Here is a 6,003-nt window from a genome sequence, read left to right on the forward strand (position 1 = left end):
TTTGGCCCTATTGGAAAACCACATTTAAAAACGTCACCTCTCAAATTTGAAGTGTGAACTCAAGTTTTAAAATAATAATGATAGCTATTCAGTTTGAATTTCCCATAGTATATAGTGTGACCTGATTTTGGAACTGTCTATAACGAGGAACTGGGTGTTTATCTGTTAGTTACAGTCTGTTACAAGTGTTAAAATTTTAGCTCCATATTTTGAAGCATTCCAGAGATATGTGGGTCAATGTCTGAATACATTAAATACTAACTTTTATAGTAAGTCATTGAGTTCTGTGAGTGATTAAGTGTGACAAATGGTGCGGACAAATCACAGCAGCTTTGTTGACAAATAGTTATTTCCATTCTTACTGTAGAAAGGCTGCTAAAAAAATAAAGTGTTCTTGACTGATACTTTCTTCAAGTTAATCATGTATTAAGCCATTCGCTCAGTAATTGATGTTAGCTACACACATGCCATGATGCCAACATGGTCTGATATACTTATCCATATAATCTCCTAGCAAATAAGAAGCTTTGGGTATAAAACTTCATAGCAAAACAGTTGAATAGTTGCTTTATGCAAATGTGCAAAAAAAATTTGAGTTTTCCTATGGCAACTTTTGCATGTACAAAAATAATGCTAAATTCAGGGCAAACAGTTGAAAATTCCCTGTTGCTACTGGAGATCTAGATTTTGTCCATGAAAATCCGATGAAAAATATTTTCAAGTAAAGTTTTCATTGGGTGGTCCAATCATAGGTGAAAACCTAATGAAAATTACCAATGAAAACTCTGTGAAACTGCTTTTCATAGAATTTTCATTGGTACCGTATAGCCTAAATATTTCAAGGGGGAAATTTTTGTTGGTTTTGTGGTTTTGGGGGTTAATAGCAAAAATTTTATCCTTGAAATATTTAGACCTCCACATAGTGCAAATCCGCAAGAAATTTAATTAGGTAATACTGCTCAACCTTGAAAAATTTGCCCCTCGAAATATTTAGGTTAGCTATATGGTAAGTTATAAAAATAAAATTTCATTGGGGCCACCGCCAATGAAAACTTTAGTTCAGGTTGAACATTTTTTTCATTGGATTTTCATGGACAAAATGTCCAGTAGTGTACGTGTTATGAAATTCATCTCCGTTTTAATATCATTTTACTCCATGTAGTATTGGTTTTGTAACTCACTGTCAATCCAACTTCATAATAGCTATTTAGCTACTGAACTAGATTCACAAATACAAAATCATGAGACTAAACCAATAAACTAAAGCACTAAGTTTCATTGCATCGGAAGCACTAAATTAATTGTGATTTCTGCTATAGCTACAAATAGCTAACAGGAGTAAGTAAGTACGAGTGTACTTAAGTAATTATGAGTGATGTGTCCTGCTTGTATATAGTGTAGTTATTATTTTAGAACTAGCTAATGTATTTTTTGTTCTGTCCGGCAGTGTTTGAGCTAGCTATTCAGTTCAGTGTTTGTGCCTTGTTCTTTGCGTTGTTGCAGTTGCTCTAGAGCCTCTGGTACGGAAGAACCGATTACCTAAACAATAAATCAAATAATTAATTGTACACCTGTTATACACCATAAATTGTCAGTCAATGATTCATATAACGCGCACGCGCACCAGTTGGCTGTTTCTTTTCTGGAGGCGCTTAAAGAGAACAGAAGGGATTTTCCTGTATCACTCACGATCGTACACATCAAGGCTGCCTGAGCTACGCGTAAGTGATTAGTGTATCGTGCGACATCGCGCCGCTGTGTACTGTTCACTAAGCGCTAGTGTAGTGGTTAAATTTTGCTAGTTTCCTACAATAATAATAACCATTTATTAAAATATAGTGAATGCCTCAAATCCAGACCACAAGACCCTTGTGGTCTGGGTTCGAGACTATATGGGCTCCCCTGTGGAGGTGTACCGATAATCGGATCGGCTAAAATATCGGCCATCGATATGGCATTTTTTACCAATATCGGTATCGGTACAGAACAGTAGGAGGACCGATATCGCTACCGATTTTTAGACAGTAGCAATAGTTTGTACATAAATGGATTATGCATTGGTTTTCTACGTTATCCATGTGACTGTTTAGTGCCAGTGGCTTATTCTTCTCTCTGAAACAAACGCTACGCTACGAGAAGCCATATAAATACACGCGAGTCTAGTGTTTGTTGCTGAAAAGCTTATCACAGTCTTTACAAATGAAGCAGCTATAAAGTACCTTGCAATAAAAGAAGGGTCACAGGATAACCAAGGAAACTTGCTGTACCAGCTTTCTCACAAGCCATTAGAATACAGAGTAATGCAGAAATATCCGTTTAAGGTTTCATGGGAGTATACATAAAAATGTTTGTGAGTGCCTAATTGTCTGGATTGCACAATAAAATACCAAGCTGTATACCACCACAGGCAGAGTATTATTATTATTATTATTAATGTTTTACAGCACAAAGGTACTGAAAGCCAATGGAAAGTACTGCCAAAGGCTAAATTACACTAACATAAAATTAATTAACTACAAAACTTAAAGTACACTAGAAGATAGAATTAGATAATTAATTAGTTACAGAACTGATTGGTTTCTTATAGGAAAAGTGTAGCATGCACATGTTATTGTAGGGTAGGTAAATGTACACTTTTAACTATAATGCAAATATCGGATCGTCTATCGGTTATCGGCTTCTTCTGGTGGCATCAATATCGGATATCGGTACATGCCAAAAACTCATATCGGTACACCTCTACTCCCCGGAGTTTGTATGGTCCTTCTCCAGATCTTAAAATAAAATAGCCCTATTGGCCACTGTAGTGTTGATGCCATAGCATAGAGGGGTGTGGCTCATTGTGTATTTTCATTCGTTAGTGGATACCATGGCAGCCCAAGCAGAGCTAGACTCGATCACTAAACACTATCATGACTTAGAGAGAGCACTTCCAGTTGATGCCCTCCTTGGAGAGTTTATATCCTCAGGTGTCATAGACTTCTACAGCCAAGAAGCCATTCAAGTAGAGCCAACTGAGACTCAAAGACGTCGACGATTCTTACGTCACATTATTGAGCCCTTAAGGACTGGCAATACAGAGCCATTTAACAAACTGATCAGAATACTACGAGGACACAGAACATATAGTTATCTTGCTGACATGTTGGAAAAAGAATTATAGCCAATCAAAGAAGAAGGGTTTGCATGCTGTACATTGTGATTGTGGGTTAGTATAAGATATTGTCGGCTATGACTGCTCGACTCACCACTGGCAGTGCACACAAACACAGATCTAGGGCAAAAATCAATACTCTAATAGAACAATCAACAGTTAAATACTAAACATCATGAGATCATTCAATGTTGATAGAGGTCTGTGTGTCCACATGTGTGAATGCCACATCCATACAACCACACACCTAATAGCATTGTAAAAGCACATTAGTGTACATTTTAGAATAATGGATGTGATTACATTGACCCTGCAGCTACTTACATTGACCCTGCAGCTACTGCCCTGTGCACACCTGTCCTCAGTGATGTCGTGTCTTGCACAGTTTCCCTGCAGAGGTCACTGTTCACTAATATGTAGCAACGTAACTGGGGGATTTATGTTCATACCAAATATCTTTTTTTTTATTAAGGCTATTACAGCACAAGCGCTGAGGGTCTGTAGGTAACAACTTTGAACAGGCTGTGGGGCCAGGTGTCTCAGGCTGGACCGGGGTTGTCAGACCAGGGTGTCCTGGTCCTACAGCCTGTTCGAGGCTACCTAGGTCCTATCATGGATTTTTTCTCCTTTCTCCACCTTTTCAAGCACACTTTCTGTAATAACTTTCAACAGGCTGTAGCGCCAGGTGTCTCAGGCTCTAGAGCCAGGGCTGTCGGACTGGGGTGTCCAGTGTCCTGGTCCTAGGACCAGGGTTGTCCCTGGTCCTACAGCCTGTTCAAAGCTGTTACAGAAAGTGTGCTTGAAAAGGTGGAGAAAGGAGAAAAAATCCATGACAGGACCTAGGCAGCCTCGAACCTGCAGCCATTCGATTAACGCTCGAACGCTTATAGGAGTCTACCAAGCAGTCAGGATGTTTTTTCCTTGTCAATTTCATGTGTATATGTATCCAAGGAACTCTAGAGAGTGACATATTATCTCAAAGTACCCCATGTGGAACCAAATGGATATTAGTTTATCTATTAAGGCTTTACAGCAGGTCTGTAGGACACCTGGTCCTACAGCTCCTACAGCCTATTCAAAGTTGTGTTTGAAAAGGTGGAGAAAGGAGAAAAAATCCATGACTGGACCTAGGTAACCTTGAACCTGCAGCCATCCGATCAATGCTCAAACGCTCACAGGAGCCAGCCAGGCGGTCAGGATGTTTTCTCCTTGTCAATTTCATGTATACGTATCATCTGACAGTCATAACAAGCAAAGCTAAAAGAATCTGCATGCATCAACACTGCTAATAGCCACTTGTATACTAGCACTGGATTACCTGTACCGTTCAGGTAAAATCCTCCTGGAGCAGGACTAGCAACCTGCATGAGGACTGTACTATGACAAGTGCTTGTACTTGTCTGTGTTCACACAGACAAATAGGCATGTAATACAGTTATGCCTATCCGGAGAACACTGGACCACCTGGGTGTTTAAGAGTCAATGCTGGCTACGTAAAGAGTTATATAGATTATAAAGCTATATAATAGCACATGTAGCAATAAACCCATGCATGCATGGTTACTACAATTACACACTTGTGCATGCATCAGTGTTGCAATGTTGTGTTTAAGATATGTATATATAATACAAAATTCGCCATCGATTGATAATAATATAATAATTATAGTAAAGATCTTCCAAAAATTGCAGAATGCATGTATAATGATAATTACAATGCTTAATACCTTATGAATATTACTATACACACTTAAGTGATTACATTAAGGTTATAAGCATATGTATATTATATGGTTTTACAGTGTGTGATATACTTGTACACAGTACACAGTGGCGGATCCAGATGGCCCCTTTTAAATTTAGCTTAGTGGCATTCTCATTACATAAACATTGTTGTTTTGACAATTTGTCATAGCAAACAACTGTATACCACTGTATTTCAGTAGTATATATGCATGCAGTTGCGCCATTTATAGCTATTAAACCATCAGCAACACTTCATTTCTCATCTCCCACTGCCCACTGCATTAAAAACGCCGGATCGAGATACTCTAATAGAGCAGTCAAGTAACTACTCTAATAGAGCAATCACAGCCACAGCTTGTAGTCACCATATTAGTCCTATAGTTAGCTATAGTATTTAGTAATTATTTACAGTTTAAAGCATTGAATTTATTGTAATTGCTAACAAAAAATAGCCTAAAATCCTATCTCAGAGCTTCTAAAATCTCAAAATTTTCCGGAGAATTGTTATCAGATGCCTTATTTAGCTATACCAATTTTCAGAAACCCCCTTTTAAAAATCCTAGATCCGCCACTGGTCTGCTTCTAATGCTTTTGCTGTATCACCAGAGATGTGTCCATTTATTAAAAATAGAATAATACCATGATTTCATTCACAATAACATTGTTAACGTACCCTCCAATAATATAACAAGGAGGTGGCACTCCAATACATCCTGTACTCCGATCTTCGTCCTCGATCAAAGTGGTCAAACTCGAAACACTTAGTCTTGACCTTTAAAAACCGCGCCTGACTCTTGACCTAATTCTAGTAATATTATAAAGTAGCACATATCATCACATCTAATATACACCCCAACACATTTTAAAAGAAAGTCTTCATAATATTACACAGTATCATCACATCAAAAATATGTCTAATACACATCCAAACAAGTGTTTATGCACTTGTCAATTTCATGCCCCCCACCCCCGGGTGTCCCCACACCCCAGGTGGGGATTTGACATTGTTTCTTGTCCCCACCCCTGGGGCAATTGACAGTTGTCCAATTCACTGACCGATTTTCGATAGTTGTATTTCTAAACAATAAAATCATACTTGCTAT

Source organism: Dysidea avara, chromosome 7 (genome assembly GCF_963678975.1).
Source record: "Dysidea avara chromosome 7, odDysAvar1.4, whole genome shotgun sequence".
NCBI classification, from domain to species: Eukaryota; Metazoa; Porifera; class Demospongiae; order Dictyoceratida; family Dysideidae; genus Dysidea; species Dysidea avara.